Source organism: Pocillopora damicornis, chromosome 4 (assembly GCF_964200805.1).
Source record: "Pocillopora damicornis chromosome 4, jaPocDami1.2, whole genome shotgun sequence".
Classification (NCBI taxonomy): Eukaryota; Metazoa; Cnidaria; class Anthozoa; order Scleractinia; family Pocilloporidae; genus Pocillopora; species Pocillopora damicornis.
Window position 1 is genome coordinate 20,670,698 of NC_142673.1, and position 15,887 is coordinate 20,686,584.

General features: G+C 36.8%; 1 long non-coding RNA gene across 8 annotated transcripts; it reads right to left on the reverse strand.

Moving 5' to 3' along the window:
- Window positions 1-6,648: 6,648 nt before the first annotated feature.
- LOC149047216 (uncharacterized) lies at window positions 6,649-14,382 on the reverse strand. 8 transcript variants are annotated; one of them, XR_016186107.1, is made up of 4 exons: window positions 14,199-14,382; window positions 13,720-13,807; window positions 9,586-9,668; window positions 7,196-7,775 (listed from the first exon to the last, which is right to left on the reverse strand). It is a non-coding gene; the product is annotated as an uncharacterized LOC149047216 (long non-coding RNA). The 8 variants fall into 8 exon arrangements; XR_016186108.1 differs by lacking the exon at window positions 14,199-14,382 and adding an exon at window positions 14,063-14,123; XR_016186104.1 differs by lacking the exons at window positions 13,720-13,807; window positions 14,199-14,382 and adding an exon at window positions 9,923-10,023 and having other exon boundaries at window positions 6,649-7,775.
- Between the last annotated feature and the right edge of the window lie 1,505 nt (window positions 14,383-15,887).

The following is a 15,887-nucleotide window of genomic DNA, read 5'->3' on the forward strand; positions in this document are numbered from 1 at the left end:
TGTTCTGCCGTAGTGGGTAAACAAAATCTGAAAATACCTTTTCAACGTTATCATGAAATATTTCAGTTCCTTGTCGGCACAAGCTTGTGAAAATACTACTCTGCTCTACGGCCACTTCCATGGCTGTATACATCAAATCAAAGTTACATGCCTCAGACAATACCACCTCAACAATTGTTTGACCATACTTGGAATTAAGAGAGAAAAAATACTGCACAGCTGATCTGAAGCTGTTTTGTTGCGATTTATTCAAGGGCAAATAAATTTCAACAAGAACTTTCAATCACCGGCGATATCTCCGCCACCTGGTGACATCTCGTCTGCGTCGAATGAGATATCGTTGCATAGAAGCTTAGCGAAATATCGCTCCGGTAAATATTGAAGAAATAGAAAACATCAAACTCGATCTTACTTACATCGTCTCTTTACGTCGAGGAGAGAGTCGAAATTAAGAAATGCATCGCCATATCAAATGATGAGAAGGAAACTAAACAGAAATTCTTGGAAATTTCTTCCCTTTACATCACTTTACTGTAACGTAATTACATCGAAGTAAATTAACCAATTAGATATGCGTATTGCCCAAGTACACATTGCTGTTAGCTCCTGTGTTGGGGGACAATTTTAGCAGTGTATGTAATGGCAATATAAATAGCCATGTTAATATTGTATATAGCGTCAATACTATGAGGGCGGAGACACGGAAAAGTGGTTGTGTTTTTAAAAAAATTGTCGGCATTGTAAGCAGGGTAAACACCGTCGGTGTAAGTAAAATGAGATAAGTTATGATTTGAGTAACGTTTAGTGTGTTAAACAAAGTTTGAAAAAATAATAATATAAAAAAGATACATCTTTCCCCGACGACGAGATATCGTTTCCGCCAGGCAATAAATCGACCAGGCAACATTACATCGTTAAGTCAATTTTGCTTCAGACCTCTGACTTACATGTCTGTTTCTTACGGGTAAGACTAGTCAAAACAGGAATGGAGCCTGAAACCGCTTCACTCCATGCTAGAAAGTGGACTTTCGCTGTATCATTAAAGAAAAATTTTTTTTAGGACAATCGAGTCACTCTTGTTAAATATTGTGGCTTGCCTCGCTTCTTTTAGCTTTGGTTCGAAACCCCCGGAAGTAGCTGTGCAGCCTTTAGTGTAATTATCTTTTGATTGTGGTGTCGTTTCATTTTGGGAGGGATCGGAGACGAGAGAAGCGATTTGTTTATAATCCTTTAACAAAGAGGGGGATTACTTTGAAATATGGTATTCAACATTATATCTAATAATGCATTTCTCACTAAAAATCCTTGTGGCGATGTATACCACTGAAACGAGATATCGCGATGACGCACCTCTCCGTCTACGATAATTCGCTATAGGGATATATTGTGTGCTCAACGATGTATCGTTGTAGCGATATTTCACTGAAACTAGATATCGCAGGAAAGCCCCGATACCTCGTTGATTTATCTCCTTTAAGAAGCAACAGAATTCGCGATATATCAAGGATATATAGGTAATATCTCTGTAGAATAAAGCGCTATGGTCGACGATAAATCGTAGATTTGCATTACTTTTGCACAATACTATATATACTTTCTGGAATAGTTGATGTAAGAAAAATCTTTAACGATTTAATATTCTTTAAAGCCGACGCCATACTAATGCAGTTCTAACTAACTCTGGAGAAAGCCATGTCCACATAAATAGTGCAATGGCAATGCAGAAGCGGGATATTTACCTCAGGAAATAAATAGTAATCGAATATAACCACGTCTCAAGGTTAAGGACATGGACCGGACGATTAAAACCGACAAAATAAAAACGTCTCTTAGATATTTGTTTATTTTTAATCCCTAAAATGAAGTATAAGTCATAGCCAAGACTAAAGGCAGGACTAAACACTCGTGTTCTTTCTTCAAAACCAATGTTAAGGCATTTTGGCTGTTATCTTGGATTCCTTACCGAGCATAAGTATTTGCGAAATTGACTTTCATGGTAACCTGTATGTATGACATGTATGTTAAACTCGAGAGCATTGAAGCCTCACGGTTCTTTGTTGAGCTCAGTGCCTCACGAAATTCAGTGAAAATTAAATTCAGTTGTTTCGTTTCAGTTTGACATGTAAACGACTTGCTTCTCCTGTTAGTCGGGGCCATTTTTTCTCATTGAGAAGCAAATTTTTCCATTTGTTTCCGTTGTTGCTAAATTGCAGCGTCAGAATTCATTTGTACTATATTTCACGCAAAATTTTACCCATTTGGTCCACATATGCTAACATCAATTTCTAACGAGAAATTTTGGGGAATTTTCATTCCATTGACAATAATTGAAACGCAAAATTATTATCCAAACATAACGTTGATTTACAAGCGACTCGTTAAAAAAAAAAATTAGAATAAACCCGACTACACTTCAGACGTTTCCTTTAAATTTAAGTGCAAATACTAAGTAAAGCGAAGAAATATAGATAAGCTATGTGAACAGTTTGATCTACGTTTAAAATGTGTTTTCATCATTTAACAGTTAGAAAATTTACCTGCCACTTAAACTGAACTAAAAATTTCAATATTTAAAGGATGATAACTAGTATCTTGTACTACACTTCGGACACAAGACGAAAATCTGTTCTCTCAACCACTAGTACAAAAAAAGGCGAAGCTGAATGATAAGATGGAAAGCTTTAAGCGTGAAGGTGATCTAGCTACCTACCTTCATTGTGATTATATCTTCCCTATTAGATAGACTTTCCCTTATTAGTTGTCAATGCTTGTCAGGATGTTGTACACAGACTGATTAAAAAAAAATACCTCGACCGTAAGTACAAATACTTTAGTGAGCAAAAGGGCGTGGTCTTTTTTTCCGCAATACTTATATCTTATTTACCTCCAAAATTAGGGCTAAAGTAAAATTCATTTCATGATTGCTGCTCTTTGGGAAACTCCCGTCTAAAAGTCAAACTCAGCATCATCTGAAAGTAGCTCCCTTTCTCGATTTTCAAGATTAGTACAATTGACTCGCCGCACGTTTTGGTTACTAAATATTCTTTTCACTGGGCTAAAAATAATTTTCAAATTTCATAATAGATTCTTCAAATTCTATCTTATGTGTTGCATTATGACGATGATAAAATCTAATTCTGCTATAGTCTCTTAAAGAGGATTGTTGCAGATGCCGTGTTTAATGGAATAGCAGTTTCACGCATGTGCCTTTTACCTTTTATGGTAAAACCCTGTTTCGGCTGTGTTCGTTCGTATGTGTTTATTCTTGGCTTGAGGGAAAAATAAAGTTCGAAGCAAACTCAAGAAACAGCACTGCTTAGTCATTGAGGCTCAAACAAGTAAAAGGTGAAATAGAAAATTAAAGTTTAATTAAAAGAACTTAACTGAATTATGACACGAACTCACTTCAGGTAAAAGGAGAGGCTTTTTAGCAGCAGGACAACTGTTTCATTTTCAGCTCATTTAAGTTCCATAAAGTCTTTTTTAAAGATTTTTCAATCGGTAAGTGAAAATTGGAGTCGAGGAAAACAATTCATTAAGCTGGATGTTTACCCGGTTTAAGTGTTATAAGAACGCGGAATCCTACTTTGACTGTAATTTACAAAGGGAAGCTAAATGAAGAAATGAGTAGATTCTACTCTCATTTATGTAGAATATGTACTATGTTGCAATGAAAGCATATTTTTCTCAGTATCATTACAGCTCATCAAGAAATCAGATATTGCTATTGAAACTTAACCTCGATCGTTTCTGAAGCGGAACGATATTTTCGCAAGTTATATTCTCTAATTCATACGAGCCACAGCTACCAGTTCAAACATGATATAACGTTCACAAAAAAATCAAATCTTTTTTCCTTCAAAGAAGTTTCTTCTTTTAAATTTTATGGTATGTGCGTCTATTCTTCATAGGTAGTCGTGCTAACTTGATGTTTAGTTGTCATCTGTGGGGAATCGCCTGCCGTGTCAAAATTCCGCATTTTTGCTTGTTTCTCAGTTTTGTCCGTTGTAATCACCTCTTCCGCAGACTTTGCTCTTTCCAATGGCGTACATGGAAATAAATATGGCTTTTGGTTAAAATCGACATTTCTGAAGACAGGTGTCTTACAAAGAATACGATGCTCTTGCTTTTTGTTGCTTTTCGTGTTGGCACCCTTCTACTATAGAAACTTCAAGATCGAATGACGTAATATCCTGTTGTTTTTATTCCTTTTCTTTCTCAAGTTTTCTTTTTAAACGGTTTTGATTACGTAAGTCAATTAAACATTAACACGTAGGCGTTTAGGTAAGGTCAAAAAGTGACCTTTTCTTACAATATCAACACTTTGCCCAACGTATGGGTGATAAAATTAGACTGCCGGAAGCTTTAATATTGAGATAATATCAAAGCATCTTCGCATTAAACATCAGGGAAGTGAATCAACAGATCTCAGTTGCGAATGAAAGATAATGAAAATCATTCTCCACGCCCAATATTGGAGACATGTGAGCTGTAAAACCAGTGAACGGAATCTCATTGTTTGACAAATTTGTTGTATTTGTTGGACGAGAGTCTGACCAACCCGGTCCTTAAAACCGTCAAACAGTCAAAAATCAAATAACAGTCATCCGTCAGGGTGGATAATTCTCGCTTTAAAATGCAAAGATGTTCACTTACGTTCACTGATTGCACTAAGGTATTTAAAATGCTATAATATCTCAAAGAAATTGAAAAATCAGATGAAGATCTGAAAATCATAACAAAATTATATTGGGAACAATAAGAATTATGGCATAGCGTGGGCAAGTCTTACCTATTTCCTAAGGAGCTGCCATGGTAAAAATCCTCACGTACTACATGACTTATGCAAGTTCACTTCGGCTGAAAGTTCCAGTTGAGTTTAGCCCCGAGGTTTCAAAACTTTCAATATTTTTTCCCGCTTCATCCCGATTGAGGTAGGCCTTTTGGAGCTCAAAAAAAAATATAACATGTCAAGTAATACTCGTTTCGACAAACAATGAGCATGTAGGTCTTTCAAGCGATAAACTTAGTTTTGGAGTTGACGATACTTTTTTTTCTGGTGTCTCTGGGATATATATACAAAACAATTTAACACCTCAGTATCGGTGAATAATTGTTAAATACAGAGATCAAAAAGATATCTTCGTCTCCTCCGACTTCATGCAGGTTTGTCCGAAAACACTTGATACCTTCCTTAAAAACTTAATAACGCCTTGCTAAGGAACTGTTATCTCTAAATCGACTTGAAATAGGGAGCCTCCACGGCTAATCGAGGGATTTTGATCTTGGTGGTGGCTCGAGCACCCTCGACAACTTCTGAAAACACGCCTAATATCTCTATACAATGTCCGAGATCAATGAAACTTCTTTGTCTCCTTTGATTTCAGGTTTGTCGGGAAGACTTAACACAGTTCTTGAAATCTTAATAACACTTTGTTAACGATGATTATCCTCTTTGAATTGAGCTAGAAGTAATAAAAATCTACGCCTGATCAAACAATTTCGATCTTGCTGCGCGACTTGGCAACCTCAGCAGATTCTGAAAAAACGCGTTACATTTATTCTTATTCCTCCCGGCCCCATGCGATTACCTATACTTATTTTCCATTATTGCTTACACAGACATCAATAAGACTTCTTTGTATCCTCCGAATTTAGGTTTGTCATAAAATACTTAACACCATTCTTAATAAAGCTTTGTTGCCGGTGATTTTTCTTTTTGAAACGAAATGGGGCAGCTCCACTGCTGATCGAAGGATTTCGAACTTGCTACGCGACAGAGACAAATTGGCAACTGCTGAAGACACGCTTGATATATAAAAGATGGCCTCATCTGGCGCGAAACTAAAGTGCACAGATCTTTGTCCACCGACTCTATGTGTTCCGAGAAATTTACAGTTTTCCGAACGTGAAGCTCGAGGAAAACTGTGAGCCTCGAGGAGCATATGATGATGGGAGCATATTTTCGCGCCAAATGAAGCCTATTGAATTGTCGTTGAACTATTTTGCAACGAGCAGGGGAAAAAATTACAAACACGTTACTATTTCCTGAGTTTTTCAGTGTTCTAAAGTACGACTTAATGAATACGCATATGTCCATCTTCTGTAACAACCAAAAAACGCTCGGTGTTGTGGATATGATTTTGAAGTTTTGGGCAAAATGCATGAAGTCTGCTTCGTTAAATTGAAAGTTTTGAATTTGATGTTGTGGTCATGCACCTGCGCAGGGGTCTGATATGCTATATTTATGTTCATAACCTGATGTTGCAGTCTCGTTGTCTCGTGATATAATCGTGGGGTCTTATATTGTATGTTTCATGATCGATTTCTTATAACTTCAGTCCGGTTACTTCAATTAATCGATAATCTTAAGAAGGTTTTTTGGAAGTTATTTTTTAAAGTTGAACCATCTTTGAGATGGCGGTGCTTTCCACACTTTGCATTTATTAATTGTTTCAATATATCTGTCTTTCTGTTAGTTCTGGCGTGCATGTTTCATATCCAATTATTTCATGTTTCAGGCATGCAGTTTGACTACGATGCGTTTGTTATGCACAGCTCCGAAGACAGAGGTTGGGTGGTAAGAACTCTTACTCCAACTCTTAAGGAAAAGTGCGTTTACATGTGTAGGAAGACAATTGCTGTTGTGTCCATTCACTTTTTTAATAGAACTATTGTGGCACAGAACTAGATTACGCTCTTCATCAACTTATGGAAAAGAAAGGTGACAGCCCCGTTGTAATCAAACTTGACGATGTCGATATTATGAAACTCCCCAGGGAACTACAAAAAGGGAGTTACATAGACTATCTAAAGTCCACTGATAAAGAAACGTGGGAGAAAAAAATTAGTAAATTGTTTCACGTCTACCTGATTTTAATTAGAAAAAAGCCCGAATTATATGGAATACTAAGAATCGTAAGGAATTACGGCGAGAAAGATGTTACCGTCCTGAGTAAAATCATGTGATTAACCACCTAGAAGCACCGTACGAAAGCAACTTGATGGACTTATCATTAAGCGATGAGCTTCGCGCATGTTTCCGTTGAACACTCAGATTTATATAAAACCTCACTGTAAAGGTATGGACTAGTGGCTTTTAACTGGATGGTATTCTCAAGACACTGAAATCGAACACTCATTTAAAACGTCTAGAAAACAGCAAAAATTCATGAAAAATTTTGACGCAAAGAGGTTTGGGAGGAATTTTCAGTTTACTACGTCATTGTAAGTGGGATTTATACTAAATGGGGCGGGATTTTGAGTTGCTCATGACCCCCACCCCACCCTTATTTTATAACGCTTTTCTTAACGTGTTTACATTGGTAGAAATACAAATTGCCGGATTGATAAATTAAGAGATGGATTTGGATTGCCATTTATACTAGTTAGCAAAATAACGCTGTTAAATTTCTCATCCTCTGGGAAATTTTTTCTTCTAAACATTGTTCACAAGCGCTGGGCTTACTCTTCCAGACACTAACAGGAGCACAGATGCAATTTCCCAGTTTGCAAATTTTTTCTCTTTCTCTATTGGCGGTAACGTTTTTAATAACATTGCTTAGAAATTGACAATTTATTCGGCTGTCGTCTTGGTCTAAAGAATCAGTGTGATCTTCTACATCTCGCTTTGTGAACGTGTTGGGGATGTCATCTTCCTCAGTGTCGTGCTATGCGACAGTTTCCGCATAGGCAGCGGTATCTCGTTTGACTTGTGGCCTACTGTGCGTTGGAGCCGCGAGCAGAAAAACAATCATGGCTTTGAAGACAGCACCCTCAGAAAAACCGGTGAAAGAAAAAAGATAAGAAAATACTCGAGAAACATAAATAATTTAAAGTAGATAGAGATATAATTTGAAATATGCGCACATATGGTAATGCAAAGGAAGAATTCATTTGTATTAAGAGTGATATCGATGGCGATGTGTTCATCATTATACTGCGATCATCGTCATGGTTTAGAATTAAGATAATTAAGGGTGCGTTCCTTTGGGAGGATCCGGATTAGGATTTGTGATTCAAGATTACACAGATCACGGTGCATCAAAGGAACGGAGCTTAAGTTCATCAGATCAGTTACCATGACAGCAGGCGCGAAACTGTGGAGCGCGTCAGTGGAATCGCACGCTAGATTTAAAAACGAAAACAAGATGGCCGTCGCGGATAGATCAGCTGTTGTTTCGTTAATAGAGGTACTTTCCAGTGATTCATTACTACAAGATACGAGAAGTTGTGAAGATGAAGAATTTCTATAATTGTTTCTTTTGATAAGGGAGAGACAGAACCATGTCCGCATTGAGAATTATTTCGAACGTATTAAACCACTCTACAATGTTTCAGATTTTTAAGTCATTTTCGGATGTCAAGAACTACATTCAGCTGCTTGGAACGCTTGTTAGCTACTTGCCTAGGTCTGCCTCATGGACAAAGGAATGGGGGCAGACCTACCATTGACTTACAGAAGCAAGTATTGATTACGATATGGATACATGACAACCCTGAATGCCTGCGATCAGTGGCCGATCGATTTAACATTACAAAATCGAGTGTAATTCGTGTTTGTCGCAGAATTTGTGGAGCAATTGCCAACAATCTTTCCCGTCAATATAAGTTCTGGTGTAGTGGGTAAACAAAATTTGAAAATACCTTCTCAACGTTATCATGAAGCATTTCAGTTCCTTGTCGGCACAAATTTGTGAAAATACTACTCTGCTCTACGGCCCTTTCCATGGCTGTATACATCAAATCAAAATTAGATGCCTCAGACCAGCTCAACAATTGTTTTGATCATACTTGGAATTAGGAGAGAAAATTACTGCACAGCTCATCTGAAGCTGTTTTATTGCGATTAATTCAAGAGCACATGAATATCAACAGGAACTTTCAACCAGTGGCGATATCTCCGCCACCTGGTGACATCTCGTCTGCATCGAACGAGATATCGTTTTAAAAGCTCAGCGAAATATCGTTTCCGGCAACTATTTAAGAATTTAAAATATCAAACTCAATCTTACTTACACCGTCTCTTTACGTCGAGGAGAGAGTCGAAATTAAGAAATGCATTGCTATATCAAATGATGAGAAGGTCACTAAACAGAACTTCTTGGAAATTTCTTACCTTCACAGTACTTTACTGTAACGTAATTACATCAAAGTAAACTAACCAATTAGATATGCATATTGCCTAAGTACACATTGCTGTTAGCTCCTGTGTAGTGGGACAATATGACTCTCTTGTTAGTGTTATTAGGATAGCAAACAATCTTAGCAGTGTATGTGATAGAAATATAAATAGCCATGATAATATTGTAAATAGCGTCAATACTATGAGAGCGGAAACACGGAGTAGTCGTTGTGTTTTTAAAATTGTCGGCATTGTAAGCAGAGTAAATACCGTAGGTGTAAGTAAAATGAGATAAGTTGTGTTTTTAGTAGCATTTAGTGTATTAAACAAAGTTTGAAAAAATAATAATATGAAAAAAGATACATTTTTCCTCGACGACGAGATATCGTTTCCGCCAGGCAATAAATCGACCAGGCAACATTACACCGTTTAGTCAATTTTGCTTCAGACTTCTGACTTACATGTCTGTTTCTTGCGGGCAAGACTAGGCAAACAGGAATAGAGCCTGAAACCGCTTCACTCCGTGCCAGAAAGTGGACTTTCGCTGTATCATTAAAGAAAACATTTTTTAAGAACAATCGAGTCACTCTTGTTAAATATTGTGGCTTGCCTCGTTTCTTTTTAGCTTTGATCCGAAACCCTTGAAGCCTTTAGTGTGATTATCTTTTGACTGTGGTATCGTTTCATTTTGGGAGGGATCGGAGACGAGAGAAGTGATTTGTTTATAATCCTTTAACAAAGAGGGGGATTACTTTGAAATATGGTATTCAACATTATATCTAATAATGCATTTCTCACCAAAAATCGTTGTGGCGATGAATATCACTCAAACGAGATATCGCGATGACGCACCCCTCGGTCTGTGATAATTTGCTATGAGGATATATTGTGCTGCTCTATTTCACTGAAACAAGATATCGCAGGAAAGCCCCGATACCTCGTTGATCAACAGAATTCGCTAAGCATACGTATTAGCGAAATTGACTTTCATGGCAACCTGTATGCATGGCATGTATATTAAACTCGCGAGCATTGAAGCCTCATAGTTCTCTGTTGAGCTCAGTGCCTCACGAAATTCAGTGAAAATTAAATTCAGTAGTTTCGTTTCAGTTTGACTCGTAAACGACTGGCTTCTCCTGTTAGTCGGGGCCATTTTTCTCATTGCGCCTCTGTGATGGAAGCAAATTTCCCATTTGTTTCCGTTGTTGCTAAATTGCAGCATCAGAATTCATTTGTATTATATTTTCAAGTAAAATTTTACCCATTTGGTCCATGTATGCTACCATCAATTTCCAAAGAGAAATTTTGGGGTATTTTTCATTCCATTGACAATATTTAAAACGCAAAATTATCACCCAAACATAATGTTGATTTACAAGCAACTCATTCAAAAAAATCAGAATAAACCCGACTTTAGCTCTTTTCATTGAGCTAAAATTATTTTCAAATTTCATAATAAATTCTTCAAATTCAATCTTATGTTTTGCATTATGACGATGATAAAATCTAATTCTGCTATAGTCTCTTCAAGCAAGATTGTAGCAGATGCCGTGTTTAATGGAATAGCAGTTTCACGCATGTGCCTTTTACCCTTTATGGTAAAACCCTGTTTCGGCTGTATTCGTTCGTATGTGTTTATTCTTAGCTAGAGGGAAAAATAAAGTTCGAAGCAAACTCAAGAAACAGCACTGCTTAGTCATTGAGGCTCAAACAAGTAAAAGGTGGAATAGAAAATTAAAGTTTAATTAAAGAACTTAACTGAATTATGACACGAACCCACTTCAGGTAAAAGGAGAGGCTTTTTAGCAGCAGGACATAACTGTTCAATTTCTGAGAGTGTCTCTGTAAAAGCGGTCCGGTCGATTTTGCTTGAGACACGGATTTCGCTCGTTTCTCGTGTGTTGTAAGACATTCATGTACCTATACTAAAACCACAATCAGTTTGATTTTGGTTTAAGTGTTACAAGAACACGGAATCCTACTTTGATTGTAATTTACAAAGGGAAGCTAAATGAAGAAATGAGTAGATTCTATTCTCTTACATGTAGCATACGTACTATGTTGCAATGAAAGCATATTTTCTCAGTATCATCACAGCTCATCAAGAAATCAGATATTGCTATTGAAACTTAACCTCGATCGTTTTTGAGGCGGTACAATATTATCACAAGTTATATTCTCTAATTCATGCAAGCCACAGCTACCGGTTCATACATGATATTACGTTCAGAAAAAAATTAAATATTTTTTCCTTTAGAAAAGGTTGTTCTTTTAAAATTTAAGGTATGTGCGTCTATTAAATTCTTGTGCTAACTTGATGTTTATTTGTCTTCTGCGGGGAATCACCCGCCATGTCAAAATCTGCGTTTTTGGCATTTTTCTCCGTTTCCTTTCACCTCTTTGGTAGACTTTGCTCTTTCCGATGACGTATATGGCGCAAGCTTCGCAAAAAAAAATTCAAGATACGTGAATTCTTTTTTCCATGGCTTTTAGTTGAAATTGACATTTTTTGAAGACTGACGTCTAACATAGAATACGATGCTCTTGTTTTGTGTTATTTTTCGTGTTGACACCCTTCCGCCGGAATGCCGTAATATCCTGGTGTTTTTATTCCCTTTCTTTCTCAGGTTTTCTTTTTAAACGGTTTTGATTACGTAATTCGATTAAACATCACCACTTTGGCGTCTAGGTAAGGTCAAAAAATGACCTTTTCTTACGATATCAACACTTTGCTAAGCGCATGGGTGATAAAATTAGACTGCCGGAGGCTTTAATATTGAGATAATATCAAAGTATCTTCGTATTAGACATCAGGGAAGAGAATCAACCGATCTCAGTTGCGAATGAAAAAAAATACAAAATAATTCTCCACGCGCAATGGAGACGTGAGCTGTAAAACCAGTGAACAGAATCTCATTGATTGACAAATTTGTTGTACGAGAGTCTGACAGGGTTAAACCGGTCCTCAAAACCGTCGAACGGTCAAAAATCAAAGAACTTTCATCCGTCTGGATGGAAAATTCTCGCTTCAAAATGCAAAGATGTGCACTTACGTTCACTGATTGCACTAAGGCAGTTAAAATGCTAGAGTATCTCAAAGAAATTGGAAAATCAAATGAAGATCTGAAATTCATAATGATATTAAATTGGGAACAATAAGAATTATGGCATAGCGCGCGCAAGTCCTACTTATTTCCTAAGGAGCTGCCATAGTAAAAATCATCATGTACTACATGGCCGTGCATCCATTACATGACATGTGAAATTTCACCTCGGCTGAAAGTTCCAGTTGAGTTTAGCCCCAAGGTTTCAAAATTTCAATATTTTTCCCGCTTTATACTGATTGATGTAGACCTTTTGGAGCTCAAATGAAAAAATTAAAAGGTTAAGTAGAACTCGTTTCGAAAAACAATGTGCATTCCCAAACGCGATGCGAATTATGAATGAAAACAAAACTAAGTTTTGTGACTTCAACTAAGGCTTTGCGACGTTGAGTAATATTCATTAAACGGTAGATATTATTTTGTGTTGATATGTCCTAAAAGTGTCTTGAAATCGTGCAATTTTCCGAATTTTTCAACACAAAGCTACGCAATTTTCTGGTCGTAAATTCTAGTAAACAACAATTTAAGCAGGGTAAATCTACTACACGAGTTTTATAAATGCAAGAAATTTGTAAGTTTTTCGGTTCGTTTTTCGAACGGTTGACATAATTTTAAGTGTTGATATTTCCTTAAAGTATATTGTATAATAGAAGATTTTAATTTGAAACCATACAATCTCAGATTTTAGAAAGCAACGCAATTTTCTGGCAGTTAATTCTAGTAAACAACGATTCAAGCTTGTTGAATTTAATACATGGTTTCGTACATGCAAGAAATTCGTTCGTTTTTCGGCTTCTGAGGAGAAAATTTAAAATTCTTTAATTGTAGCAAAGATTTAATCACGAAATATTTCATGGTCGTTTTTGCCTTGTCATTTATTAGTAGTTTTCGGGCATAACACGATTACATGGTAGACCCGACACAGCACAACTTGAGTTTGCATGGTATGTCATAAAAGAATTGGTTCATGCTTTAGCTGCGTGTATAACGAGAAGATGCAGAATTGCTCGGGGCTGCGCCTCGAGCAACTCTTACACTTCTCCTGTGCTCACAAACTCCACGCGTGCATCGATTACTCGATATACGCATGGATTAATTCTTTTGTACTCAGGAGTGAGTTTGGCCCAAGACAAGAACTCCAATCCAAAAGGAACGTTACTATCGGCAATTAAGACAAGAAAATGCTAATATTTTGGGCATCTAATCGAGAAGAGCTAAATCCAAAGAGCTTTACTAGAGTCCTTAATGGGGTGCTTTTAAGGCTACCATTTAAAATTTTGGCAATTTTACGGCTAATAGATAATATCTTTCCATTGAGGTAACCAGAAAAATTTTGCGGTTCAATTTTTTTTCTTTTATCCTAACAGCTAATTGTTTTTGGCCGTTTAACTGAAGACGGTTAATAGTGAGTCCATGGGACATTTGGAAGACAAGTAAGATCGGAGGCAATCATCTACTTTTATCGGTTTGCTCACAAAAAGCGTTACTCACCCCCGCACTCTTCGTGCGATCCACGCGACTCACCAAAAGCATATCGGATTAGGGCTATTAAAATGCCTTGTTAAGATACAGCTGAAACCTGAAAAAGGACTAAAATTGATCAAGAACAGCTGAAAAGAAAAAAAAAACTTGCTCACTTCATCCTTTGTTATGACCGCCTCATTTCCACTCTAATCGATTCGAAGTTCATCCTTGCCATAATTTGCTGTCTAATTCTAACAAATCTTTTTAAAAACGTACGCGAGAAACAATAAACTTTGCCGTTGTGATCGGCAAGTTGAGTAAGAGACGGTGCCCGTTTAGAGCGAATTAAAAAATGGATGATGTTACTCACTTCCCTTTTTCGCCTCTCTAAGATGTGTGTGCATGAATCGATTTGCACGAAACGGTGTTACTATTTGTGTGGGTTTTATCTGAACATCAGTGTTTATTTGGTATCCTAAATTAGCAGTAGCGTTTCCTGTCGTTACCTGTCATCGCCTTTCCTTTAAAAGTAACCCATGCCCGGTTCGACAGCTTGTCTTTCGCTATATCGTTATCACTTTTCCATATACCTTACAACCTAAACAATATTGTCTCGGTGACAATGGTTATTTCCGTCGTCTTTGTCTGAGCCATAAAGAGGGTTCATGAGGGCAAAATTCTTTAATTCATGAGATGGTCGAAAAGCAAGTCTAAAATTAAGCACCATTGCACAACTTCCTACTTATTAGCACTCTGATATAAGCTCATCGTTTCAACCAATCATGTCATATCAAGACAAATTTCTCTTCTAATTATTCATAAAAAAAAATTAACTCAGTTCCATTTCAGAGAGATATGTTATCTCGCTTGATAATTGTCGTCTCGTTGACGAACAAGTAACAAAACTTCTTTGTTCAGGTTGTGCTCGTCAATTTGTTCTTCATAAAAAAGGTGATTGGTGAAACTGGCGTACCTACTTGCAGTTGGGTGATTAATTTATATGGAAATATAATATGACCGATATGGCAGATATTTTATCATCAAAAATATTAAAGTGCCAATCTTCGTTCCATTTAAACTATTCAGTAAAGCTCGAAAACGATCTCAAGTTCACCACGGATCTTCATATCGTTTTCACATTGCATCTTTTCCCGATAGCGGTGAAGGTATCTTTCGAGAAGAACTACACAGCCTAAAGGAACAAACTGTAATAAAATCCAGTTACGCATAATCTCGTTGTAAAATGTGTTCTGCGAGAATTTCTAACGAGAGAAGTGTAAACTTCTTCAAAATAAATCTTTTATTAAATTATGATCTGCCACATGTTCAAAAGATTTAATCGCAATAACCCTAACATATCATCAAACTAAACGAATATATATACATCAGGTTACCTTAGATTCGATACCATTTAAAGATACGGTCGCGATTTGCGAGTTATACTCACTAATCCCTGCTAGTCTGACTTAACCCGAATATTTCTGATATTTGTATATTTAAACAGTCGGTTATTTCAAGATCTCTTTCATCTGAAGGAAAAGAATTTGGATAAATGCTTGGTAATTTAGGCGGTCCTAAAGACAAGTCAAGATATGATAGCTCTGCCACCAAATAAACTATCATCATTTAGGCCTTTATTTTCTGCAATCATCTCTTTAAAATGCGTCAAGCAAAGAACTTCCCGTCTGCCAAAGGAACTCTTCACATTTTGTTTTGATTTTTCGTCGAAAGATGTTTTATTAATGACGCCCACACGGTCGTCGTTTGTAAACCATGTCAAGGTTTTATTCGTCTTCTTCATACTTCTTCGCTTTCTATTTTTAGTTATGTATTTATTTTTAACTTATCAGCAAAATTCTATCTTGCCACGTTTGCAATAGGCCTAAGGCATATTTACGTCGGAATACAAGTTTCACCTCATTGCTCAACTTTGTGGAATGGTGAGTTTCAACTGGAAAGTGTTCCCTGGACAGAGGAAACAACAGAATACTCACACGAAAACAACAAGAAAACATCCTTTTTATATTAGATACTTAAGAAAGGCCTTGTTTGCGATAAAATACCAGTTTCACCCCGGTGCTTTACTTTGTGGACTGGTGAGTTTCAATTAGAAAGTGTTCCCAGGACAACGGAAGCAAAAAAATACTCACAAGAACGTCAAATATTATGAAAATTTTAATGAAAGCGAAGCTTGT